Source organism: Talpa europaea, assembly GCF_964194135.1.
Source record: "Talpa europaea genome assembly, chromosome: 8".
Lineage (NCBI taxonomy): Eukaryota > Metazoa > Chordata > Mammalia > Eulipotyphla > Talpidae > Talpa > Talpa europaea.
The window spans coordinates 114,137,120-114,164,878 of NC_140075.1; the positions used below are offsets into that span (position 1 = coordinate 114,137,120).

Here is a 27,759-nt window from a genome sequence, read left to right on the forward strand (position 1 = left end):
AGGCAAGAACACATTTATTGAAGCACAGTCAGGTGTCCAAACCCATTTCACAGATGAGGACAAGGGAGGCTTGGTGACCCCCAGTCTCAGGGTTCGCGAGGGGCCGGGCAGGGGCAGATCAGTGCAGTCCATCGGTCAGAGGGTGGAGTGTTACTCAAGGGGAGGCCGGGTGGGAGGGCCCCTCCTCGCGGGGGCAGCCCCAGGTCCAGAGTCTTTGGGTCCAGCCTGTCCCGTGGGAAAGCGTGCAGGGCGTCCCCGTGCTGTGGAGGCTGAGAGAGACAGGCGCAGATGAGACCACCTGCCCCGTCTCATGCGACAAGAGTTCTCGTGCAGACGGGAGCCCGGAGCCCGGGAGGGGAGCCCAAGGCCCCTCTGTGGAGAGCTGGTGACGGGGAGGCCCTGGCTCCCCACAGCTGGGGCCGGCGAGGGGGGCTCCAGCCACCAGCTACTGCCCACCTGCCTGGCACCCCTCCCATCTGTCCTCCCACATGCTGCCCGCCCACCCCCTCTCCTCCTCTTGCAGAACTTTCCAGAGGTTTCACTCCAGGGATGGACCCTCCTCACCTTAATCCCGTAGGGCCCCCCGCCCCTATGAACCCAGAGTCTAGAATTCTGGGCCTTCCTAAGACCACCCAGCTCTCCTGTGTGACCCAATGGCCATTGCTTTATGTAATAGCCTCACCCTCCTGTGGGGGGCTCAAAAGACTCTCCCTGGTCCCCCCACTTCTGCCTGGAAACCTGTGAAGTCTCTGTATTTGAAAGCAAACTTCTCCCACCCTCACTACCTCCCAGAGCTGGCTGGCCGTCCCAGGCTCCACCTCGCCCCACAGGCTGCTGGGCCAGCATCCCAGAGAGCAAAGGGCCTCCACGACCTGCACTCTGCCTGAGCCCTGGGCCACCGGGAGGGCACCTGTGCACCAGGTAGCCAGTCATAAAAGGGAGGTAACCGGCCCAGCACAGGTGACTCGCTCCAGGCTGTGGGGAGCAGTCGCTCTAGTGAGACACAATGAAGGCGTTTGAACACGGGCCCCAACTGTCAAGAGCCACAGGAGGGGCACACCACCCTCATCAGTGCCCTTGGCAGCTGCCCAGGGGGCCGAGCTGGCAGCAAGAGCAATCGCCGGCCCAGACTCAGAGTCCCCTCATGTGTGCCATTCTTTGGGGACCAAGGTGGGGTGAAAGGAACCCCAGGCTGGAGCTGAGCCCCGAGTCTGCTTGGTGCCCATGGCTGCGCCCCAGACTGGGCCTCTCCCTCACAGGCCTCTGCTGATTGTCGCCAACGGTGGGACCGCAGGTGGGAGGGCCTGAGCGTGGCCAGGGTGACGTGGGAGTGCCCGAGCCATATCAACACCGCCTACGCCACACACGAGGACGTCCCAGCCCAGGTGAGGCTGCATTTAGGGTAAGTGTCTCCCCCACACGTGTGGGGTCAGACACGCTCCGCCTGGAGCGCCCTGGGCAGCTGCTCTGGGCTGGGGCCTCCCACGCCCACCCCTTCCTCACAGACACTCAGGGATTTGACGTGCGCATCAGGAAACAGTGCATGCAGCTCTCTGCACCCTAAGCCCGCCTCTCAGGGAGCCCCCCAGATGCCCCAGCGCAGGAGGAGGGACCCCGCGGGCAGAGAAGCAGGGCTCGGCGTGGGGGAGGGGTTCAGGGGCAGCTTAGCCGTGACCTCATGCATCAGGAGGTGGGGACCCTGCCTGCCCACCTCAAGGGGACAGTGACATGAAACCCCAGGCACTGCCAGGGCCCTTGCCCCTGGGTCACACAGGCCTGGCCTGGGAGGAGCCGGGGAACACGCCCTAAACACAGACATCCAGTCCCATGAGTCCAGGGGTCCTACCTGTCCACAGCGTGGGCCCCTTCCTCAAGGACAGGGATGGCCAAGGGGCAGACACCCGAGGGAACCTGCTAGACCCCAGCAAAGCCCCAGGGGGCACCTGGAACCATGCTGAGGTCCTGGGGGGCAGGCACAGCTGATAGAGATGTGGAGCCCAGACAGGGTGGGGGGATGGATGCTAACTTTGGGGTATCCACATGAGGGGCTCTTACAGCAAAAATGCTACTCCCCCAAACGCAGGGGACAAGGGCCAGGCAAGGATTTCAGAGGTCTGATGAAAAGACCCCCCCCCCAAAAGCCCAAGTGACCCCACCCCTACAGGGGCATCTTGTGAGACCTCCTGTGGGAGGGGGGCGTGTCTTAAGTGTCCACGTCTGACTCGGGGCACAGCTCAGGGCGAGATGGGTCAGGGCTGCACACCGGGTGGGGAGCCCGGTCACAGCGCCCGCTAGAGTGGAAAGAGCACCAGCTTGGCCTGAGAGACTCCCGCATCCTGCTGACCCTGACCCTCAGCTTGCTCAGCCCTAAAACGGGCCCCCACCGGAGCAGGGAGCAGGAGGGCAACGCATCTCACAGCCCAGAACTTTGTGCCAGGCGTGGACGGGGCTGAAAGACTCATTTTTCCCCCAACAATCCGGGAAGGAAGGAAGAGAGAAGGGAAGAAATCAGCTGCCCAGGCCCGTCCCCCAGAGAGGAGGGTCCCACCAAGGGGTGAGCCGGCAGCCCCTCTTCACCCTCTCTCTAACCTGGCCCCCGCCCCTCCCACAAGGTGACTGAGCCCGGGGCAAACACAGACGCAGAAGCAGCCCCAAGCAGACACAGCACCACCAGGACAGCAAAGTCAGAGCAGCGCCCTCGCCAGCCCACCCTGAAGCGACACACAGAGAGGGCGGCCATGCTGGGGGCGGGAGGAAGAAGCCGGCTCATCATCCCAGCACACGCCTCGGAGCCGGAGTCGCTCAGCGCTGGCCCGTGGCCGCCTCATGGCCCTGGCCGGGAGGGCACGCGCCCAGAGCCACGGGCGCATCAGCAGAAGCCTCCCAACAGCTCCGACCTGCGGCCCCTCCCGAACAGGCAGCCCTGGCCACCCTGGGTGCAGGTCACCCAGCCCCGCCCCGCAGCCACCCGCCGTCAAACATGCTGGGGACCCAGGTCTTAGAGAAGGAGACAGGGTGGTGAGAGAGGGGCGTTAGTGAGGTGGCTCAGGCTGTGCCCGATTCTAACCTCTCACACCAAACACCGACAGCCAGAGAGGACAGCAAGAATCCCAGTGTTCAGAGAGCTCGTCACACAAAGGTCAGTCCCACACAGCACAGCGATGGTTAACACGTCAGTGAAAAGCAAGATACAGTCTCTTGGGAGAGCTTAGAAACACAGGCCACTTGCATGGGTTACAGTTTCCTTCTTTGACCACCCACCCCACACCCCACCTTCCACCCCCCCCACCCCACAGAAGTAGGTGGAGAGCCCCCCCACCACTGGTCAGGGCTGTTAGGCACCAGGTCCCTGCCATGGGCAGCCGAACACTGCCAGCTGGGCGAGGGGACACTGGGGAGGGGACATGTACTTGGGGGGCAGGACCCCATAGGAAGGGGCTCGGGAGGGCCGTGCCTCAGTGCTGCCCACAGGCCAGACGCAGTGGTAGGCAAGCCCCAGCCGGCACTTCCACCCATTTCCAGAGGCCAGTGTGGACGCGTACGCCAGGGGGTCCGGGGCGCTGCCCAACAAGGCCACCGTCTCACCATGCCAGACAGAGGTGCCGCTTCAGCCCGCACAACCCTGTGTGCGGCAGGAAGCCGATCCCCACCGCGGCCATGCAAGTCGGCCTCTGGCCTCCCTCCCGGGCCTCTGGCCCGGCACCCCTCTGGGGGCAGGCGCCACCCTGGTCACACACGTCCTCACAACAGCCCTGCGAGGTGGGTGCCTGGTCCCCCAGACCTGCCGCTGCCCCAAGGTGCAACACATAGTTGGTGTTTGTCCAGCTCCAGGGTCCTGGCTCCTCGGCTGGGGAACAAAGGGTGGCGCCCCACGACCTCACCTGTCTCTCCCCAGAACAGTGAGCTAAAGGGGGGCTGCCTGGTCTGCCAACAGCTCATCCTCGGTGGACCCTGCAACCCAGGGCCAGGTCCTGCACCCCACGAGCCATCACTTTCCTAATTTCCTCTGAATAGAGTCCAGCATTACTAATCTGCAAGGGGACGGGATGACTCTAAGGTCGCTTTGTAAAGGACCAGGGTGCCCTAATAGCGTGAAAGCCTCCTCACCGCCAAATTGTCCTTCATCCAGACACACCCCCCCGGCCCCCCCGGCTCTCACTTGGGCTCTAAAGCTCCCGGGCTGTGATTTCTGAGCAGCCAGGGAGCAGTTTGCTGATTACTAATCAACCTAGTTTTGCAAGGCACCGAGTGGAAGGGCAATCAAACTCCGGCAGCACTGGGGCCCGTGAGGGGGCGCTGCCTCCAGGTCCCCCAGCGGGCCCTGCGGCCCAGCCGCGCATCAAGTGCAGGAACACGGGGATGGCGCTGGGGGCAAAGCTCATGGCAGGGATGGGGCCATGCGGTGGCCTGGGAGCACGAGTCTGCTCGTGATGCGTAGGGCGCATGAGAGGCGGGAAGCGTGTGGGTGACGGCGGCAGGTGAGACAGCCAGGACATGCTCAGAGCAGTGACCGCGGAGGAGGAAGCGACAGAGACAGCCATGGCCCCGCACAGCCCACCCAAGATGGAAGGCTGGTCTCAGGAGAGGCAGAGGCCAGAGCGCCAGGGCAGGAAATGTAAGCAGATGCATGGGTGGGTGCGTGGGAGGGAGGATGGATGGATGGAGGAAGGATGGATGGATGGATGGGTGGATGGATGGATGGGTGGATGGGTGGATGAGTGGGTGGATGGATGGATGGATGGATGGGTGGGTGGGTGGATGGGTGGATGGGTGGATGGGTGGGTGGGTGGATGGATGGATGGATGGATGGATGGGTGGGTGGGTGGATGGATGGATGGATGGATGGGTGGATGGGTGGGTGGATGAATGGATGGGTGGATGGGTGGATGGGTGGGTGGGTGGATGGATGGATGGGTGGGTGGGTGGGTGGGTGGATGGATGGATGGATGGATGGATGGATGGATGGATGGATGGGTGGGTGGGTGGATGGATGGGTGGATGGGTGGATGGGTGGGTAGGTGGATGGATGGATGGATGGATGGATGGATGGATGGATGGATGGATGGATGGATGGATGGGTGGATGGATGGATGGGTGGGTGGATGGATGGATAGGTGGGTGGATGGATGGGTGGGTGGATGGGTGGGTGGATGGATGGATGGATAGGTGGATGGATGGATGGATGGATGGGTGGATGGATGGATGGATAGGTGGGTGGATGGATGGGTGGGTGGATGGATAGGTGGATGGGTGGGTGGATGGATGGGTGGATGGGTGGGTGGGAGGATGATGGGTGGATAGGTGGATGGATGGATGAATGGAATCAAGTTGGAAATCACCTCCAGTCTCCCAGTTTGGGAACTGGGGGGCCCAGGGCATGGGTCCTGACAGGCAGATGGTGCATGGTGCTATAGCAGAAGGTCATTGGGAGAGCAGGGGTGGAGGGGTGTCCTGGAAGTCAGGGTGTATCCCCAGCGATTGCGCACCCTCTCCAATCAGCCCTGGTGACCTTGGTGCCTGGCTGGCTTTGGGGCAGCCCAGGGGAGCTAATGAAATGTCACTGCCCAGTTGCAGAAAAACTAAAGGCAGCGCTTTCATCAGCCCACTGGACACATCATTACCAACTAAAGCCCAAGAGAGCAGGAGTACCTGGAGGCCTCGGGGACACCTGCTCCCCACCCTAGGACTCTAGGAAGCACAAGGGCAGGCAGAACACACCTGATGGCCCTAAGAGGTGCGGCCCAACTTCCTTCAGGTAAGCGGGGGTGATGGGGCTATTGGGATGGCCACTGAGTAATTATGCAGGCCCTGGGCATGGCTGTCCAGGCCATGGAAGGTCAAAGAGCTCCTCTTGTCCCACCAGTAACAGGGGGTGAGGTCAGAGCTAGAAACCCTAAGTGCGCAAGCCCGCCCAAAGGAGCAACTATAAATGTCCCAGGCTGCCATATCACCCCGCTTCTCAGGGTGAAGCCCCCGAAACAGCCCTGAAAGGCCATCCAGGCCCACCCCGCACCCATGCTCGGAGCCTCTCTAAGACCACCCTCACTGAATCTGCCTGGCAGCCTCCTTGAGTGCCTCCGGGGGCAGAGGGCTCCCCACATCCCACGGGCCCCACTCTACCCTTGGCCTGTCTCATCAGAGAGCCGTGACCCAATGGACCTGGACAAACAGCTCACAGAAGATAAATACAATCTGTTAACAAACATTTGAAAATATTCAGTCTTCATTAGTAATCAGAGCATTACACCGTAAAGTGACAGAGGCGCTTTCTAGCAGAGGTGAACTAGCCGTCGGCCAAAGACAGGCTCATACATGGCAAGGCATCGGGGAGCACCCCATAGTCAGTCCACACAAAGCCCGGGCCTCTCACCCCAAAAGTGCAACTCTAGGAAGTTCATTCACTCCTTCACCACCCAGGTACCCATACACGCTCCCCCCCTCTCTCCAGCCGGCTATGACCTCCTGGCTCGCATCCCATCGCGCTCCCATACCCTCCCCAACAAGCACCTAGGAAGTGGCCACAACTGGCCCCTGCAGGGACCAAGACCCAGTCACCCAGCTCCTCGCCTTTTAAAGGCTCACAGTCTAGCAGGACAAAGTGACACGTATGAAGCCAGCATCTTTTTGTGGTGCTAGAAGATAATTAGGAAGAGTGAAAAAAAGTGGGCGAGCTGAGCCATCCACTATGGCATAGTTTATAGTATTAGGGAAAAGAGGACTTCTGCGCAACAGCCGCGCTGTCCAGGCCGGCGCTGGACACGAGGGCCGCGCTTGGGGGGGGGGGGGGGGCGCAAGCAGCATGGGGCGGTGAAGCTGCTGAGCAGGGTGGAGCTGGGACAGAACAGCACATGGAAAGCAGGGTGTGCACACACTGGGTGTGGTGAGGAATGACAAGGAGGTTTAAAAAGCGGATGCTCATTAAGAAAATAAATAGGTGCACATTTAAAAAAAAGGGTGCCCACAGACCAGAATCCAAAGGGGAAATGACATCAGGAGACAAGGACACCCTCCCCCGCTGGAAGGCGGCCCTCCCTCCAGAAAAGGGGGGCAGGCCAAAGGGGCCCCGGGGGAGCAGCAGCACAGGGTACAGGCTACAAAAACCCACCCTTGTCTTAGACGGTGAGACAAAGAGACACACCAGACAGGCCCTGACCAGAGAGGAGTGCGGAGCCCAGCTCGGACCTCGCAGGTGGGACACACAGAGACCAGGAGGGGGACATGCGGGGCCCTGGCCTGGATCTCAGCACCCGCACCCCAAAGCTCCCCCCAAACTCCTCAGGGTCAGAACTCTAAAAGCCCCACCCGCCGGCCCGCATGCCCTCTCACGAACTGCCCTGAGCCCACCCAGGCCCCGAAAGACAGAATTCGCCTCCCCCAGCCCACCGGCCCGCGCTGAGCCTGCAAGACCCGTGACAGCCCTGGGAGGTGGGGGAAGCGTATCCCAGGCTGGCTCCTGTCTGGCCTCACACAGTCTGCCCACCCATTCCCAGCACCCCCGCTCTCCTGGGCCTCTGGGAAGCTCCTGCCAGTGTCGTCCTGGCCCCTCATCCACAGGGGACTCTCGGGCTGGTTAAGGAGCCTTTGCCCTTGGGGACGGGTCAGCAGCGCCCTGGGGAAGGAGTGCCCCTCCAGCCACTCGCAGCCCAGCTCAGAAGTGGAGGCAGACAGAGTGTGGGAGGCTCGGAGAGGGACTCCTGACCCGGCAGCATGGCCTTCATCTTCGAAAGGCCGCTGTCACCCCAGCCCCTCACGCCCACCTGCAGCCTGTCTGCAAACCCACAGCCGCCGTGGCCTGGCCCCTGGGCTGCCCCGCTGCCCTTCAGCATTGCTGGCCTGGACTTGAGCCACCCGCCTTGCACCTGCGCCCGCCACCTCAGGGTCCACCCACCCCCAGCCTGGACTCCGTGTGGCCCAGTCGCACACCCTGGGTCCAGTCCGGCCAAGCTGACTCCTCCTGCCTGGGGTACTTGGGATGAACCCAAATAGGGTTTAATAAGTCCAGAGGGACTTTGGTGCTTGTTCTCACAGACAGACACAGGTACACGACAGACAGCAGCGCAAGCCAGGCCACTCCCGAGAATGGGAGGGCGCAGGGCTGCAGGAGATGGCAGAACACACCAGCACAGAACCCCTCCAGGCCCTGGTAACAGAGGGCAGGCGGGGAGGGACACAGTAGACGCCCCTCCCATACAGAACACACCCACAACAGACAGCGAGGCCTTGAAACGATATCTGGGATGCCATAGCCAGGGCCCCACCGGGCCATGCTGCCAAGCTGGGCTCAGGTGCACCCGGCCCAGTACCCATGGAGGAGCAGGTGCCCACCCCACAGGCTGGCGGGCGCCCATGTGTGTCAGAATGTTGCAGGAACAAGTTTCTAGTGATTTGCCCCTGGGGGCCTGGGTCACCCTTCTCAGGCAGGGGCTCCTGGCACCTCTAGCCCTGCCTCCTTCCCAGCACAGACCCAGGATATGGGTGGGCCACAGCCTTGAAGGCAGAGTGGGTGGGACCCACATGCCTCCCCAGGCCGCCCCTGGCCTCCTGCTCCCTTGCCCTCTGCTGCCCCCTGGCGGGAAAATCCCCCCTCGCAGGTAACCCACGCCCAGGGAGGGGCCAAGAGACGCACCTGGCCCAGACACACCTTGTTCCTGCAACCTTCTGCAGGGCCCAGGGCCTGACCCTCCCCTATCCCAGCTACAAAGGGGGCACTGCCCATGGGCAGGAGAGCGTTGGCCCCCTCATCAGTCCAAGCAGAGAGCCGATGCCATTCCAGGTTCACAAATGGGGAACTGAGGATGAGAGCACAGTGAAATGGGCCGCCCAGCCAGGACCTGTCACCAATGCTCCAAGACCAGCCCCACGAGCCAGCCCCAGCCCGGGGAGTCTGCATGCAACAAGCGCGGCATGCCAAGGGGCCCCTCCGCCCCACCCACACTTGTCCCCCGCGCCCCCTTTCTCCCTCCATCCATCCATCCACTCATTCAGAACTGGCTTCTGACTCAGGGACTTCAGTAGCACCGTTTTCGAGTAACCCTGACTCCTGCTCGATAAGACTGACCTCCTCCAGCCCCGGGTATCCTGGTTGTGAGTCCTCACTCCTGCCTCCTTGTTTCCCCCACATCTTGCCCCCTTCAGCTTCTCACTCCTCCTGAACATCCATTTAAATCCAGGGCCACAGGGGTGACTCAGATGCCGCCCTGGCCCCACAGCCCACCTCTCGCTCACTCTTCCTCACCCTCAGGTGCCCTCCCTGTCTTATTTCGGGTACGTCTCACTTATTAGGCTCCTGCAAAATAACTGTTAGTCAAAGCCCCCCGAGCAAAAGGAACATCACTGGCCCTATTATCTGCTGACGTTGGCACCCTCCCTCCCGCACCCGGTCACCTGCCACTTCTATGTATGTATTCTTATTTACAAGCCTCAACTGCGCGGATCTTGCTGCTGTGCTGGGGGGCGGGGGGCAGCCTCATGTTCAGGCTGGGATCGGCTCTATTTTTCACTTAATCTTTGCAAGTGGGATGTATTTGTCCATTAAAGCAGTGTGTATGTCAACTAGTGGTCACCCCTGCTCAGACACCCTCTGGACTACCCATTTGTCACACTGGTGGTTTATTATCTTCCCTTTAACCTGTCTGGCTGCTGTGTGTCTTCCCTCCAGTCTCCCTCGCCCGGGGCGGGTTGGATCCTCGCACCCATCTTGGGGATTAATGGTACCCTGTCCCTCTCCCCACCAAGTCCTCTCCGCTAGACACACCCAATCCGGGTCACCTTGCATTTTCCCCCTTTCTTTCACAGCATTCCCCTCTGCCCCGCTCTGGCTCTCTCTGGCTCTCTGGCACCTTCTCCCCCCAAGGTTCCCTCTCGGACCCCAGGTGCCCAGGGCGAGATGAGCAGCAGTCCCAGGGGCACCGTCTCCAGGCTCAGCCTCGCATTTACATTTCTGATTCAGTCATTCGGTGTCCATCCATTCTCCCTGCTACTCTTTTATTCCAATATTTATTCTTTTATTTATGGACCTCAGGTGCACAGAATTGGATTAACCATACTCCATGGTTCTGGAGGCTTCTCCTACCAGCCTGTTCGTTAATTCCTTGGGCTGGTGATTTGGTTTAGGATTTATTTAACTATCTCAAGAGCCCAGTTTTGAATTAGTCATAATTCGTGGCTCGAGATGGTGTCTCACATTCTCCTCCCAGCAAGGTTCTCCCTGCGCGTGGATGTCCACACTTACTGACTCGTTCGCTACTTTCTCACTGCTTGTCGTCTCCATCTATGTGATTTGCTCAGGTCCCTCATTTCTAGCTTTCTCTTTTTTGCATTTTTTTTATTATTAGGAGCCTCAGGTGCAGAACTGAATTAATTACAGTCGGCATTTCTCATTCATTCGGTCATTCCTCTATTTAGTCTTTCTTTGAGGTATGCAGTTTGCCTGCCCGTAACTGATGGGCCTCTGCTTTTACTATTTATTATATTTAATGAATAATATCAGTTCATTATATTTAAGTACTTATCCAGTAAGTGCCTTCTTGTCTGTGTGTCTGTTTAGTTTCTTTTCCTGCACTGCTGTCCCCCAGTCTTTCCTTCAATTTTCCCAGCTCCCCCTTCTTGCCTGCTGCTCAAGTACATGTATTTCTTCTTTCAGTCTTTTATTTATGGCTGAGTTTTTGGGATTTATCTGCTTTGGGGCCACAAAGCTGAACCCCCGCGAATCATCTGTGCTGAACCAGCGCTCTCACGGACTTAATTGCTTGACCTACTTGTGTCTTTTTACCCCTTTTTTGCATTTTGATTTTTTCTCCTCTTACTGGCATGTTGAACACTCTCTCAATCTCTCTCTCTCTGCCTTTCATCTTCTGCAGCCTACACGGGCCTTGGGTGAACTCTAGCCTCTCCTGCCACGCCCTTCTCTTTTCCTCCTGCATTCACGTGTTCACACCTCCATCAGTCTTTCTATTTAAATCATCACTTTTGCACGTCTAGATGGCAGGTGCACCTAATTGGATACATCATCATCTCGAGTCAATGGACCTTCCCCGGGCCCCCCCCCAAAGGTCCCCCTGACGTGTTTCAGCCTTGCGCTGTCGCCTGGGTGGGAGGGCACTGCCCGTCTCAGCACCCAGATGCCTGCACCTCCCGCTGCTCGCCCGAGAGCAGCCTCTGCCTCCTTTCTGCCAGATCCCCTTTCTTCTTCCTCCTTCTGCAGATTCTTCCTAGTTCCCCTTGTTCGTCTCTCCACTCTCCCATCTCCTTTCTTGCCCACCTGATCCTTCTGAAGCTCAGCTGCCAGGAACGGGAGTCAGAGTCACCTCCGCTGCCCCACCTGGGTGCAGAGTCTCCACCGGGGACGGCTGCTCTGCCCTTCCCCTGTGGGGCTCCCTCCTTCCTCTCCTCACCCCAGTGTGCCCAGCCCAGGCAGCCTCTGGTTCCAGTTAGGGTCACCTCAGTCCCCTGGGAGCTCCTTCCTTTCTGACCATCCTGTGCTTTCCTTGGCCAGGAGCACATGGGGGTCAAGCTGGAGGCCCGGTTTGCAGTAACCCGTCATGCTCCCCCTCTCACAGCTGCACGCCTCCCTGAATTCAGAGCAGTCATTTCTTCCTTCCATTTATCATTTTTGCTTCCTTCTACTTCCTGGGATCCCTCTCATAAGAGAATCCTGGGATTCTCTCTCATAAGTCCGTCCCCAACATCAGGTTGTGGGGTGTTTTTCAGAGTTCTCTTCTCTTTATGTTTTTACTGAAATTGTATCCGAGAAATGAAAAGCTCTGCACAATCCATGTGCACGACTCCAGGAGCCGGGAGAGAAGCCCACTCTGAAAACCCACCACCACAATCCACTGTCACCCTTTTACCCAGGGCTTAGACTTGGGGTGGGCAGTGCTGGAATCAGAAATGCCCCTGTTCCCGGGCAAGCTGACGTGGGTGCTGGGACATGGCCCTGTTCACACACAGACCCCTACTTGACTGATTGTAGGTCACTGTCCTGGGTGTCAGCTGGCCCCGGCCAGCTTGCACTCTCACCCTGGCCTACCTGTTTCTTTACCTGGTTCTTTGCTTCTCACCCCACCCTGCTCTCATTCATTCATCCATCCACACACTTATTTGGACAATGCAGTAGACCAGAGAAGTGACCTCCCACCAAGAAGAATAGAACATCCACATTCCCTGAGACCTCCCCACCGCCTCCCGAGGTGGCCACCGAGGTGTGCGGCCTCATCCTCGACACACGCGTGGCAGGTGCAGGTGCAGGCAGAGGGGCTGCTCGTGTGGCCAGTCCCGCCCAGGCTCACGCCCGGGTAGATGGGCAGTGGGCGATAGCCCCGAGCCCCGGGCCCCGGCCCCAGGCTGGCGGCCCTGCCCCTGGGCCCCAGAGTGGCCATCCCCATGAGAACCCTATTTCAAGACCCCGAGCACACAGAGACACACGCTGTACACAGCCCCCTGGTGGGAAACACGGACACAGTTCACTGCTAAATAGACGGCTTTGTGTGCAGCAACATAAAAATATTTTGGCCTTTCAAGGCAAATACAAAAGAAACTCCCCATTACCATTGCTGAGTGTCTCGGTCCCAACAATAAAGAACTTGAGGCGGTTTAGCCGGAAACTTTGAAGACAGAAAATCTGCCCGTTCTGTTTTCCAGACATTTCAAGGGGGAGAGCGAAGGTCATCGGTGCTCCAAGCCCATTGAGAGGCGGGTCCCTCGGCCTGGGCTTTTCCTGGCCCTCTCAAGGGCCCCCAGCTCCCAGGGCCACTTCCATCCTAGTCTGCCCTGCGGCACAAGAGGCAAAGGACACTCAATAGTGAAGGGCCGCTCGTTGGCAGGAGGGAAAGGGAAGACATTCTTTTGGGGTCCGGCCCTCTCAGCCGCCTATAGGATCCTTTTTGCCACAGAGATGACACAAGGGGGCTGGGGACCCTGCCTCAGCCCGCTGGCCCTCCACATCCACACTCAGTTCCCCGCAGGCACCCCCACCCCCTGCTCACCCATCCCCGCCACAGGCTCGCCCGGCTGTGTGCTTGGGGGAGCAGCACCCCCACCCTCAGTAACAAGACCACAGATGTGTGTCCCACACTCCAGCAACTTACGATTCAGAGCTGGAGGGGGGTGCGGGGATCACGTGTCCAAGGTCCCTTCCCGTGGAGGATTCCAGAGGGTGACTTCGTCTGGAAGGAGAAAGCCCTGGGTCACTGAGCTGGAACCGGCGGAAGCGGGGATCCCAGACTGGGCATCAGTGAAGCCGGCGTTTCTCTGTCTCACCCCTGGCCCTGCGCTCACTCACCTGCAGACTCCCCACCGGGCACCAGCATCACGGGAAGAGGACGGGGCAGTGCCCGCTCACAGGACACAGCCCCTGACCCAAGACCTCAGACTGATGCCCACAGGCCTAAGTGCTGCCTCGGGGAACTCAAAGGTGCAGGGACCCCGCAAGAGCAGGAGAATGCCCCTGGAAGAGCCTCCAACTCTGGAAGGGCACCAACGAGCCAGGGGTGCACATGCAGGCAGCAGGGCAGCTGGCCTGGGGGAGACCAGGAGGGTCTCCTAGGTAGACCGGGGGGGTCTACCCAGCGGCGTTGCCTAAAGCCTCGGCATGCGGGCCACTCCAGGGAAGAGGCGCCCAATGGCGCTGAGCAGACAGACATCTCCTCTTTAGTCACCACGTACCATTTGGCGCCGGCCCCGTGAAAGGCGGAGCGCGGCCACTCTAAGTACTAAAGTTGAGAAAGAGTGAGCTGAGAGAGGGCACCCATGTCACTGCAGCGCCAGCACCCACGGAGGCGCAGAGCAAAGGGTGAGCCCTGCTGCTGTGCGACCGGCGTTAGCTAATGGTGATGCATCAAGATTGGTCATTGGCACTAACGGCCGTGTGCAAGGTGTTAATGATCAGGGAGATGGGGGTGATCGGGCCCCACGATCCTTCCTGCTTTCTTTTCCTATAATGTTACGGCCGCTGGGGAAAAGTCCATTAAAACTATTTTTGAAAAGTGAATTGATTTTCAGTATTTGTTCAGCAAGAGCACCCAAAGGTGGTCGGCAAAGGCTGAGGTCTAACTGGCCCTATGAGGTGGAGGAGGGGAGCCAGAGAATAAGGGGGTGCAGGCTGCTCCCTGGTCCTCCAGGAGCCCCCAGGAAAGAGTCCTCTCTGACTGCCCTGCCCCCGCCGTAAGCTATGGGACACCCCAGAAGTCCTTGCCTCTCCGTCCTGATCATGCCTCTCTCTGGAAGCCTGGGAGCTGAAGGCAGGAGGGGGAGCAATGGGGAGGGGGAGGGTACCCCCGCCTTGAGCTTGCCAAACAGTTTCTCCCTAACTGATGGGTTTTCTAACTAAGCAACAAAAAGTCTCCTAAAAGTAAGTGTTAATTAAGCAGCTATTAACTCAATGGTAGCCATGGGCAGACGCTGCTTATCTAAAGGCTCCAGGATCCCTATTTTGTACCAGATACTCCCCGAAACTGATTCTGGCCTCTGAGCACCTGGAGTGCCCTCTGGTCATCACCACCTGATCCAAGATGCCCTCGGGACCCCAGGCCCTGAACATGAGTGATGGAGCCCCTCTGTCCCCTGCAGGAGCAAGCCCAGGCTCCCTGTGGTATTTGTAACAGGGTCAGGGAAACCAGAAGGCACTCAGGGCATCCGAGTTTTTTCCCGTTTCTGCTCTCCAGGGTCCCATGCAGACCTGACTGTGGGTAACTAACTTCGTGCAGACCCCAGGCCTCCCTGTGACATCGCAGCCCTGGTGGGGCACACCCGGGGCTCCCAGGTGCGGTGCCGGCCCTGGGTTCACCGGGACGTGTTCATAAAGCAGAGCTGGGTGGGACGTAAGGGACGAGGGTCCCTGACGAGGACCAACGGCAGCCTCCTTGCAGGGACACAGAGGGACACTCTGTGGGCGCAGGGGGACACTCGCGCAGCGCTGATGGGGAACTGCTGAGTGTACCAAACGCTCCACGGAGGCAGCATGGGGGATGCACCAGAACACCCTCCCCAGCGAACCAGGGTTGGCAAACTCTAGCTCAGCACCCAGAGGTGTTTACAGTTGTTATTCTTTTCTGGAGGCAAACGGGATCCAGTGGAGGTGGCACGTCTTTGGTGCCATGAATTTAGGGACGTTTAGCGCCCTGAAAGGATTCTTTGCAATAAAATGTTGACTTTTAGAAACAGAGCTGCGGTTGATACAGACCGTCGGAGCCACCTCGGATCTCAGACTTCCCACCTGTCGAGTAAACACCACCCTCACACCAAACACAGGCTCTTCCAGAGCTAATTTCCTGTACCTTTGTGAAGGCCGGGCCCTGGACATGATGGGTCCATTTATGAAAATAGGAGAAGTAATTGGGACATCTTTTGAGATCATGTCCCCTCCGCCGCTGCCGGCCCGCATCAGCTCTCTAATTTCAGCTGGCCTGGCTCTGAGGATGTTTACATATGCCTCTTCCTGGAATGTCACTCTTTGCCTCAGGAGTGGGCAATTAGAGAGAATTAGGGCCTATTTGGCGTATGTTTACCGCTAATGGGCAGAGTGGCCGAGGCAGCCTTGGGGAAGGCGGGCTGCTGGTCTAATTGAAGCTGGCAATTTTTCGATTCCTCATTTCAGCTCGCAGGTATTGTAGCAACCAAGGTCACAAAACAAAAGCCACAGCCCACCACGGCAATAGCCGGGCGCGGGCCGGCCTGCGGGCTTTGTGAGCTATTTATTACACGTGCTGCAGCACAAAGAGAGTGGGGGTGTTTGCAAAGCAGCCCAGAGGGCTACGGGTGGCAGGTACTGATCACTTTTCCAGAAGTTGCCACCCGACAGCTTTGTGGGGAAGTTTCGTTGCTGAGTCGGCCTGGGGATCAGCCAGGAGCTGGCTGGTGGTGGCTGGTGGCCAAAAGGCCCTACGGGACACCCCAGGACAGCACAGCCAGCCCCCTTCCTGAGACGGGAGCCTCGGGCCGGTCCCATCGCCCCAGAGTCACCCCGCAGCCCCAAAGTGTTCCCCAGGCCTGGCCAACAACCAGACATAAGTGAAATCTGGGCACTGGGGCGGCAGGCGCCCCATGAATTGGCATGGGTCGTGAGTGCCCACAGAAGCTGCCGGCCAGCTGGCTGGCAACTGTGGTCACTATCCTTGGTGGCCAAGTGGGCTCTGCATCCAGGGTCTGCAGCTTGCCCAGGAACCCACCCTCCCAAGTCTCTGCTTGCCTCATCTCTAAACTAGAGGGAGTACCAGGCGGGAGGCCAGTGCCCTCTGGAATCTCTAGGGCCCAAAAGTCCCAGCGAACAAACCTACCAGTCGGCCACAGATGCCCCCAAGGCAGCGGGCAGGAGCCCAGGACAGGGCAGAGTGCCAAGATGCTGGTACCCATCCGTAGGGTAAGTGAAAAAGTATCAGGCTTCTCTGCCCTCCCGCTATCAGGATTGATGATGGATCCTTGCAGTCCTGAATGCATGCCTGATGGCGGGCACCTGGAGTAGGGTGTGGGCACACCTGGGCTAAGGCTGGGCTTATAAGGGTGGCATCACAGGGATGCCAGAAGAACCACAAGAGCAGCAGAGAACAAGGCCACCAGAGAACACCAGAGAGCCCAGGTAGCGTGAAGACTTGCTGGGGGTTGGGAGGCCTGCCAGCCTCCTGGCCCCCCAGCACCCCTGCCTTCTGTGTACCCAGTAAAATCCCAATAAAAACCTGAAAAGCCCTGAGGACTCCAGGACTCCTCCTTCACCCAGTCTGCTTGGATCATAGAAAACCTGCACTGTGCCCGTTCCTGCCACTACACCACTACACCACCCTGCCCCACCTCACAGGAGGGAAACTGAGGCCCAGAGGGCAGGAGGCAGGGGCCAAAGTGACAGTCACACTTGGAGATGAGCAGGAGCTGCCACTGGGTCTCCCAAAGGCCACGGCCGTCCCACACCCAGGACGCCCAGGTAGACCTGACCTTGACCACACTGTCCCCTCTGCTGACCAGGCACTGATCTCTCCAGTACTAATGCCCTGCTCCTGCCTGACAGAGTACATAGACCCAACGGGCTAGCGCCTCATCCAGGGAAGGGGAAACTGAGGCCGCACAGTGGCCCAGACTGGAGCAGGAGCCCCTTCCTCTCGTGAGAGGGAAGTGGTCCTGGTTCCTCCATGGCAGGGAGCCTTCTGGGCGGTGTGGGGCAGCACACTGACCCTCCAAATCAGAGGCTCCCTTGTTCTGGGCACCCCCCATGGGCTGTGCTGCCCCCCTCGTGTCCTCCCTAAGCGCAAACACTGCCCTGGGGCTCTCTGAGCCCCCCAACCCGTGTCGTAACCTGGGGGGACGGCGTGATCGCCACCCACAGGACGATCCAGAAAAAGGGCTGGAAAGACAGCAGGCTCACTGGGCTACAGTCCCAGCCATGGGTCCCTCTGAGCCCCTTCCCCAACACCCTGTTCTGGAGCCCCCTCTTCTCAGCCCCGACCTGGCTCTCTCGGGCTCTCAGACCCGGTTTGCTCGAGTGCTTGTCTCTAGGCATGGCCGCTGCTGAGAAACTTGCAAAAAGAAAGCCCCAGAAGGAGGAGAGTGTGAGCATCTGGGGTCACGCTGCCGGGGTGGCTGGTTAAGTGTGTCATTGTGCAACCTCTTGTCTGGGCCTTGTCCTCCCGCCACGCACACAAGGGCAGGGCCCGGGAACACACACACACACACACACACACAAACACACGCACACGCACGCAGGCTCTGTCTCGGGAAGGTAATTGAGGTTTTCTTCTTTTCATCTGAAGAAAGGCACCTTCTATTAAAAGAATGTATTCACAGGACCTGGGAAAACTCATCTGCACTCAGCCCTCCCAATTATCCCCAGGTGGCTGGTCTCCGTGGGGGCCCCCCACATTCCTTTCTGCCTGCGCCTTTGTTCCCGCTCAAGCGGCCCTGGGAGCTCCCAGGCTAAGAGGCTCCCCCTTAAGCCCCTACCAAAGACCCTATTCACCGCCCAGACGGCAAAGGTGGTGGCGCCTCTTCCTTGGAGTCCCAGGCCGGGCTCAACGCTCCCCATCTGCATTGTTTTGTAAGCCCAAAGAAATCGGAGAGCAATTAAGAGTCCAGGCTACACCCTCCACCATCCTCCTCTTCTTAATGAATTCCTCTCTCACCCCCCCCACCTCCACGCTGGGGCAGACCCATCCTCCGCTCCCCAGCACCCGCTCCGCCCGCTGGTCCCCCAAGAAGGTCAGGGACTATGAGGGTGCAGGAAGTTGAGAGAACAGAGTTCTCATCACAGTCAAGTCCCCAAAATGTGACTGGAGTGACCCCAACATAGAGACCAGGACCTGGGCCAAGTGTCCATCACCCAAAGGCACTAGCAACTGCAGCACCCAAGGGCACCTCAAAGATGGGCTCTCGGGTGCCCTCATATAAGGGGGGCCCCTGGCCCTCTGGTGGGCCTGAGTGAATGCAGGACCCCCTTCTGGGCATTGTCTGGCCTGCCCAGTGGTGAGGGACACTGGGGGCCCCTCCTCCCCTTTCCCCACCAGGGCAAGCCTCCCTTGGCCTGACCCGTTCCCCACCCCCCAACTTCCCGAAGGGTCCACTTCAAGTGTCCTGGGAGCCTCCCGTCTGTCCTAGCCAGACTTCTACCCCTGTCCTAATGGAGCCCCACCCCTGAGAGGACCCTGCTGGAAAAATTACAACTCTTTTCCAGAATTTTCCATTGGCTCAGAAAGAGTAGGAGAGCAGGATGGATTTCCCTGTCCCTCCTTTAGGAGGAGAGGACCAAGCTCAGGCAGCAGAGGGGAGCCCCTAGCCCCCAGCTCTGGGGGCTAGATGTATTCACAACTTGGTAAATTCCAGTCTTCTAAAAGAAAGCGCTCCTAGCACCCCAGCCCTTTCATGCCCCCCCCCCCCAGCACTGCGGACTCCACATTGTCCACTGCCCTTTGACCCTCTGGGACCTTAGTTTGTCTCCCTCCACACCCCCTTCTGTGTAAAGCCGCCTTCCCCCTTTCATGGAAACATTCATTAGCAAGCTCATTAAGGACGGCTCGATTTTTTTTCTCTCTAGAAGTCGGATTGCTCATAAAAGACGCCAAAGTTACTGCATGGACATGACGTGAACACACACATGCTCCCAGGCCCCCAGCCTCACCGGGTTTTGACATCATTTGGAGAAATGTGCTTAGAAGGGCGTGTGGGGTGGCGGCATCACCATCAGGGGGCGTGAGACCAGGCCCTGGAGCTGCGGGTGGGAAGTGGGGTGCGGGGGGGTGGGGGGGTTGGGGGGGTGGGGCAGACTTTCCTCCCTGGAGCAGAGGCTAGGGATGCCTTCCCTTCCCCACTGCCCAGGGTGTGACAAGGGCCTTCTCCACGACACCTGTGTGGGCCTGGAAGCCTCCAGCCAGAGACGCCCCCCAGGCAGTGAGCCCCTCCCCAGAGTGCCAAAGCCCTTGGGCGCCACCTGATGCCTGGGGAGGGTCTCACTTCCCCCACCCCTTCCTGCTCAGGAAGAGGAAGTCCCAACCCACCAGAGAATTCTGGAGGTGATGACTTCCTCCACTCCGCAAGGGCCTTCCTGCCATGCCTGGATGACAGAGGCCGACTGAAGTTGTACGTTTCAGCTTCTTTAACTGAGAACTTGATATATTTTTACCTGCCCAGTGACTCACAGGACCCAGACAAGGTACCCGCCTAAGACTGAGCATTTCCAAGTCTCCCTAAAATGCAACTCAGCCTCAAGGCGGACCCACCCACCACTGGGGAGGGTGAGGGGGGGGTGCTGGCTGGGACTTGCTTCCCTAACCTGCCCCCGGATCACCCAGCCCAGGATGTTCCCAGGGAAGAGTCTAGAAGCTGGACCGTCTGGCTCAGACAGGCACCACGGAGCTTCCTGGCATCCCCTGGGAGCCCCGCATCTCTGCCCTGCGCAGAGGCCCCCCCAGGCCTCTCCTCCACGTCACTGTGTTTGCAGGTAGTTCAGCAAATGCCAGCCGTGGAGTAAATATCACGGGCAGAGCCCTCCCAGAGCCCCTCCCAGATTCAGCCCTGGGCACACGCGCCCCTCGCTCTAGCCTGGTGGGCCCTCCAGAGAGAGACAAGCCAAGGCAGCAGCCCCCCACCTGGGTTACCTCTACCCCCTCTGCCTACACTGACGCATTTTGTTTAAAAATAATCTCCCATCCCATTTCCATTTCAGGGGAGAAGGGCAGGGCTGCAGAAGAGCTGTCTCGAAACTTCTGTTTGCTGAAAGAGCATTATGGAAGCTTCTTGTGGAAACCAGAGACCCTTGGGAGGAGGGACTGCCAGGCCCAGCCTCGTTGCCCACTCAGGGGTGCTGGCATTGGACCAGAACCTCGCAGGGGCCCACTCAAGGCCCCCAGGAACTGACTCTGCTTCACACCCGTCCTCCAGCCACTCTCCCTCCCACTGAGACCACCCTGGAGTCCGCTGGCCCATCCTTCACCCCTACCCAGGAGCGCACACATGGCCTGCTGGGCCTGAGCTAGCACCGAGACCCCCACGTCCCCATAAGACTCGGTTCAGACCCTATCATGGGCTCAGCCACTGGGACCCCAGAAGGAAGGTACCCTCAGCTAGGCCTCCCTCTTCCTGATCTTGGTTCAACTGGCCACAGGGGCTGCGGGGAAGCAGAAGGCCCCGTACTCGTGGGCCAGGCATCCCCCCATGGGAGCTACTAGGGCACCCACACACCCTCTGGTCTGGATACCCTGAGAGCCCCAACTCTGAGCCTCACCGGGTCCAGGAGCACATATGGGACAAGGGGCCCTAGACAAACAAGTGGCACCCTGGAGAGCCGGAGGGCTGTGCACCTCCCATCACTTTTTCCCTCAGGCGTTGCTGGCCAAACCACTCCCTCCCTTCTCATTGTGAGCTCAGGGGCGCAGAAGAAGATGTGAGAAGAACTCACTCAAAACCCAGGAAGGATTGAAGTGTATCCTCAGAGCCCCCCACCCCGAGGGCCCCTGCTCCAGGGCAGCAAAGGGCAGGCAAGCTCCTACTCCCGCCTCCCCAAGCAGCCCCTGCGCAGGCAGTCTCCAGTCATGTGTTCGACAAAACTCAGGACCTACTGTGTGCCTGACCCCAGTGATTCTAGGGCACCCAGCCCCATGTCGCTCACCCCTCACTTACCGTGCCTGCCCCGGTCGGGCCCACATGTGCCGGCTGTGAGGAGAGGGGCTCTGCCCCGGGCAGCTTGCGACTCTGCTGGGTGCAGAGCTGCACCCTTGGTCTGGAGCCCCGCCCCAGGTCACCCTGTGTACCCCCCTGAAGTGATTGGTGCTGAAGCACATCAGTGAGTCCCAAGAAAATAAGAAACTCACCCAAAGCAGGAGGCGAGGGGCGTCGGATGATCCAGGGGCAGGGGCTGGACGCTGTCCTCAGGGCTCTTCTGCCTCTTCCTGCTGCTCCGCGCCGCAGGGCCAAGCGGGGTTGGTCACAGCCGGTGTGCCAAGAGCTGATGGGGCGACCTTTGGAGGGACGGGAAGTTAGTGCCTGGCCAGGAAAGCCCCAGGGGGGGGCCACCACTGGGGAGAAGGTGCAGGCTGGCCTCACCTGCAGTCTGGCTCCGGGGCAGGGAGGTGGCGCACATGGGAGGAGACCAGCGATGGTCAAGAAGAGAAGCAACGGGCCTGGGGGCAGCCCTAGACCTACAAGGAGACCAGGACCATCTGCCAGGGGCCGGTCCAGGGGTCAGGCAGGGGGAAGGGCAGCAGCCGCCATCTCAGCCCACTGGGCCACACCCTGGGAGGGGGCAGCTGAGAGTGGCCAGGGGCGTGCCGGCCAGGCAGTGCCCCAGAGGAGGGGCCAGTCAGCAAGGTGGGCAGCACAGCAGGTGGGGCAACCTGAGCTGGGAGGACCCAGTGACAGGGCAGAAGACAAGCAGTGGCGAGCAGCAGGCAGGGCCAGGGAGCCACAGGTGAAGGCCCAGCAAGGAAAACTGACCCGTTAGGCAGGGGACCGGGCAGCAGAGTCCCGGGGGCCATGGTGGCTCGGGCACAGACGGGGCAAGTAGGCCAGACAGGGAAAGACTGGCAAGCGGAGCCCCGAAGGGCAGTCAAGACCTGAGCGGAGCTGCCAGGCAGTGTGAGTGCGGAGGCAGCCGGGCAGGGTCAGCCTGCAGGTGCTCCCTGGAGGTTCCAGGCCACGGTCCTTGCATCAGGACAGGCCCCAAACAGTGACGTGACGGCAGAGCCGCCTCATCGACCCCCGAGGGGCAGGGCAGGCAGAGAGGGCAGGGTCCAGCTCAGACCCCAACTCAAGAGGGAGACCTGAATGGCCAGAGCAGGAGGGGACACACCTTCTGTCTCTGTTCTCCCACCTCGGTCCTGGGCAGGGCCGTGGGTCCAGAACAGGCATCCACTGAGCTATGGGAGGGGGTGCGGGAGGCAGGGAGGGCAGGATGAGCGGGGCCAAAGGAGGCCACTACCAGCCCAAGGAGGCCGAGCCGCAGCCCTTGCGCCCCCCTGCCTGCCTTCCCTAACAGAGCCGGAGTCGACCGCGCAGCGCCCCGAAGGGCCGAGGCCACCCGCAGGGAGCCGCCCCCCAGCCGCCCGCACTGGGAGACAGAGGCCGCCAAGGGGCGCGCTAGTGTGGCGGGTGTCCAGCCCCTGCCGGGCGTGGGCTTGATCGGCAAGGATCGACTGTTGGCTGACGGGATGAACGCATGAGTGAATGAAGGGGTGAGACCGGCTGGCCCCGCTCAAAGGGGGCTCCTTGTCAGACCAAATCCGCCTCCACCCTTTTGGCCTAATCCTTATCTTCCCAGAGACTCCCGCCTGGCATCTTAAGTGTGCGGTCAAGTTCCTTCATGGACTCATCTGTCCAAACAGACATCCCACATACTCTTACTGAACCCCACTTTTGCCAAACTGGTGCTGGGACACCCAGAGGAAGTGTGGACTGGCCTAGGGCACCCCCAGAGGGCCAGGTTGGAACTCAGTGCTGGAGGGGTGGGGGCCGGAAAACAGAGGTGAGGGTGGTAAGCAGAGAAGCAGCAAGTCTTAGAAGGGTGGAAAAGTGGGGGGACACATCTCCTGGCCTCTGGTAACTCTGGCTTCCCACCTAGTAGGGCCAGCTCTCCTGAGGCTCCAGGGCCGACTCCACAATAAGAGCCCAGTAGGCTCTGGGTGCCTAGAAGACCATAGGAGGCCATCGGGACCTCCCCAAATTGGGAGAATGGGGTGCAGCTAAAAGCCGCATCTATGCAGGAAAGAGGGGCTGCAGTAAGCAAGGAACCAAGGCATGGGGTAACCTGCACTCAAAGGAACAATTAGCTGGGGCCTCAGGGGTTTAAGGCGGCTGCCCCGCTTCCTGAAACCCAAGCAGGAACCAGCCGGGGGAGACAGTTTCCCCAAGTGCCAGACCCCGGTCAGGTTCCCAGAAAGAGCACAAAATCCCCAAGGCACAGGGACAAGTGCCTTCCGGCCTCCCCAGATCCTCAAAGGCTGGCTTCAGGGGGGCTCTGGGCTTGGATGTTAATTATCGTCTGTCCACGTTTCCGGGGGAGAAGGTCTGACGGGTGATTATTTTTCCTAATTAAAAAAAGTCACTTCAAATACCAGGGGCTGGGAGGGGTAGATTCTTGTGGGGTCCCCCGGGGCCTAATCTAGGGGATACCTCAGTCACCTCCCCCAGAAAGCGGAGATGCCCCAACCAGTCACTGGGCCGGCTTCGTTCTTGTTGGAGTGTGGGGGACTTGGCTTGGCTGGTTGGCAAGAGCAGGCCCCATGACCCCAGGGCCGGGACCCTCAGCCGCAGGAGTCGGGGAGGCCTGCAGACAAAGTTTCCTCGCTCTGACCGCCCCACTTCCCTTGGCTTTTCTCATTTGGCAGAAGGTCTGGCTGGAGCCCGCAGTTTCATTACAGTGATCTAATCTTGATTGATCTGCTGGGGTGAGAAAGGTCCCAACCCAGGACAAAGAAGAGCAAGTTTCAGAGCTGGGACATGTTTGCTCTAAAGGCATCAGAGGGCTCCAGGGAGGGCGAGGGGTTCGGGTGGGGCTCAGGATCGTGCAGTGCTAAGAAAGGCAATGACAGCAAGTCCAGATTCTGGGCCCGAGCCCCTGACCCATCCCTGGGCCTCAGAGCCTCAGTTCATCAGTCTGTGGGAGCCAAATGTGAACCCCAAACCACACTCATCCATGGGGGACCCCTGGAGCCCCCATCTCCTCCCATGGGCCTATGACCTGGCCCTTTCCTACCACTGGGGGAAACTTTAATGCTGGGGGTCAGGGGCAGGAGTGTACTAGAATTGGAGAAGGCACCCCAGGCCCCAGAGGCTGTGTCCAAGAGGGTCGATGGGTCCTGGCCGTGGCGTCTGCTTAACGGGTCCAAGCAGAAGCCATCCCGCTGCCTGCGTCCCACACAGCGGCCTGCAGCTCCACGGCTCCCGCGCACACGGGGCACGGGACGGCAGCGGAGGCGCAGGGCTGGGGGCAGACCTGGTCTCCGGCACCTAAATTGGAGGTACGGCCAGAGATCCCGGTGGCCCTGGCCCTGAGGACGGCGCTCACCTCATTATGCTGATCAGGGTGCTTTTCCCTGCAGACAAAGGAGGCCCCTTATGAGCTGAATATTGGAATCCAGCAGCTGCCTCATTAGCGTCTGCAGGCTCTTCCTCCGCGAGGCCCGAGATTAGCCTCGTGTTCATTAAGGGGAAAGGGCGCAAAGTGGAATAAAACTGAAAAACACAGCTGGGGGTGGGGAGGGCCCCTTCTGTGGGCCATTGATTCCCTGAAAGACGCCATGTACCTTCAGATTTAATCACCAGCAAAGAGGGGCGGGGGGTGGGGGGGAGCGAGGGGGTTTATCCAGGATTCAGGAGGTAAAGAGGTTAAACTTGATAGAAAGAGTTAAAAACCCAAAATGGGACAATTTGATTAGAAAGCTTCCTGGGATTTGTCACTGGGGTAATGAAGTCAAAATCTCTTTCCTGTTTACTTTCTCTCAGCCCAAGATTGTAGGGAGGGCAGCTTTCTGGATGTTGGGGTTGGGGGGGGATTTTAATATCTTCTAAGACTCCCGTTCCCTTTTTGTCTTAATGCCTTTTTTCAGTCTTTCCCACTCCCACATCTTTCTTCTGTCTGTCCTTCCCGTGGGACCCTAATCTTTAAGAAAAACTCCAACCAGGCAGTCTCCCGAACACCTCATCGCCCTGAGAGCAAGTCCCACCAACACCTGCCCGGCCCGCCAGGGAGAGACCACGCTGATGACACCGTGGGAGGAAAGGGGCTTGGAGAAGGGGGCCTGCTGCGAGGCCTTGGCCCTAACCAGGCGGCAGGGCCAGCGGAAGCTTCCAGAAGCTGGGAGACCTGACTGGGGGGCACTGAGGACGAGGGGAGCCCAGGGCAGGGGTCTCTAGGAGTCGATGGGGAACGGGTGTTAACAGGAGTGACCCGGAGCAAAAGGCCACGTGAGAGAATGGACGCCTGTCGTGTGTCGAGAGCAGGAGACGTGTCCAGGGTGAAGCGACAGAAAAGCCATTACCTTAGCGAGAGACTTCATCGGAGGAGAGCAAGTCAGGAAGCAGTGGGTTGAGGAGGAAATTGGAGGTGAGGAAGGAAGACAGCAGGAGTGGACAGGCCTTTCGAGAAGCTTGGCTGCGAAGGAAAGAAAGAGACCGTCGTGGCTAGAAAGATGGACAGGGCAGACTGTGGAAAGAGCCACCTTAGAATTCAGAGGGAATCAGGTGTGAGAAGAGGGCACCAGCACAGAGGCCACCTCTGCCTCTACGAGGAGAGAGGCCATGGGGGTGCGAATGTGGCTGGAATCCCCAATCTGAAGAACCGCTTGAGGGCCTCTGTTCCACTCGGGGGCAGCAGGCCCGCCCACCCTGGGTCAGGACAGGGAGTTGTGAGGTTCAAATGAATGGTTGATGGGCCAAAAAGGCCTTTGCCCGTGGCAGCAAGAGACGTCAACGGCGCCTTGTGACTCACTGGCCACGGGACACTAGTTCTACAACCCACTGCAGCCTCACCAGGCCTGGATTTCAGTGACCATGAATGAGGCAAAGGCTGAGAAAACGGCCTGCCAGCCCTGGAAGACAAAAGGTGGCCCTAATGGCCTGGATTAACGCAAAGCAGCTCTCCGCCCACGTCATTCGTCACCTTCCAAGTAATCCTTCCACCTTCATTTGTCACCTAATCCAATCAGTCCCTTTCAGATGCCCAGGAGCCATTGTCCACACCAAGCTGGGCTTCCCTGAAGGGGTCTGAGCTGTTTTTGTCTTGTCCGGACAAAACTGGTTGACTTGAAAGGGGACAAAGAAAGTGCTGGTCAATGAGGACCCCAATTAGCTTCCAAGGGACTGTTTTCATCATCTTTGATCCCGTACCAGGCCTGGTGTGCTGGGCATATTGTCGGTGTTCCGGAAAATGTTTGTTGAATTAATTCTGTTTTTGCTGATGCTGGCATTGATTTGTGTAGCACGAACCTACAATGCACCTACTGGGTGCTAGCTGCTATTAGTGAGGGAGAATGGGGCTGGGGGCACGGGAACAATGGGGACCAACCTCGGGGTGTTAAGTATTTGGCAATTTCCACAGCTATTTACAAAGTGCTTTCTATCATCTGGTTTTCAAAAGCGCCCTGTGGGGTGGGGACATGTGGGAGGGGGGGTGTGTTTTGTTGTTGTTGTTGTTTAATCCCCATTTAGACCAAGAAAGGAACTGAGGCTTGGAGAAGTTAAGCGACTTGTTTAAGGTCACCTCGTTAGGGAGAGGTGGAGTCAGCACGGGGCACCAGCACTGGGGCCACCCAGACCCCCTAGACCACCCCGGACAGCTGGGATTTCAAACAGACTTCCCATTGTCCGAGGTTTGATTGGAAATAAAAGAGCCCTCAGTGGAGCTCTGGACCGGGGCCAGGGGTGCAAGGGGCCGCTGCAAGGGCACCCAGGGTCCAACTCGGACCCCTTGTCTTGCCAGCAATGTGACCAAATACTTAAACATTCCCCCAGCAGCAGTTCCTCACTGGAAATGGGAGCCTGTCCTACCCCAGGGGACAGGGGGCACTGGGGCCTACGGGCCCTCCCCACTTCTCCCTCTTGCCAGGCACTCAAATGAAGGCGGGATTCACTCCAGGGGCTGCCTCCCCTCCAGGGCCTATACCTCCGCTGTGTAAATGTGTTCAGAGACTGCAGGAAGAGTTCTAAATGAGCCCAAGTATCACTGGTGTTCCTACCTGTGGGCCATGCCCCTACCTGGTGCGGGGAGCACCCCAAGGGCGGGGCTGCCTGGACGGCTGCAGGAGAATAAATAAGACAAGTGAGAGGGTGGGAATCAACCAGCCCAACTTTTCAACAAACATCTGCGGACCACCTCCTCAAACCCCGGCCCACCCCAGACTGCCTGATCTCATTTAATACTCACAACTTCCCTGGGAAGGCGCTTCTCGTTCCCCAGTCCCTAGTCCCCAGAAAAGACAAGGAGATCTCCAAAGTGGGGGCATGCCCTGGGCAGTTCGGCAGCATGGTGTCGGGCTCATGCTCATCCCAGACGCCCACCCTGAGCCTTGAACTGCCAGTGAGTGGCTGGTGGAGCCCTCAGCCCTTGGCCCAGGCCCCCCTCCTGAGAAGTTCCCAAAGGGATCCTTCCATTTCAGGATATCCCAGGGGCAACAGGGTCAGTCAAGAAGAACTGACACCTCCTTAGGGGGGAAACACTCCAGTTCGCTGGCACGTTAACACAAGCAGAGACTTACAGGTGAGTACTGCGTCAAGGCACAAGCATAGCAAAGGTCAGGGGTTAAGGACCAATGCCCCCTCACTAGGGCATTGGTTTAAGCCTTTTAGTCAGAAGGG

At 59.2% G+C, this 27,759-nt stretch overlaps 1 long non-coding RNA gene across 4 annotated transcripts; it reads right to left on the reverse strand.

Moving 5' to 3' along the window:
* On the reverse strand, window positions 1-27,759 carry LOC311175137. 4 transcript variants are annotated; one of them, XR_014617075.1, is made up of 7 exons: window positions 27,329-27,759; window positions 27,141-27,200; window positions 25,446-25,558; window positions 21,282-21,428; window positions 13,086-13,163; window positions 12,547-12,768; window positions 1-269 (listed from the first exon to the last, which is right to left on the reverse strand). It is a non-coding gene; the product is annotated as an uncharacterized lncRNA (long non-coding RNA). The 4 variants fall into 4 exon arrangements; XR_014617076.1 differs by having other exon boundaries at window positions 27,160-27,200; window positions 27,329-27,758; XR_014617077.1 differs by lacking the exon at window positions 27,329-27,759 and having other exon boundaries at window positions 27,160-27,307.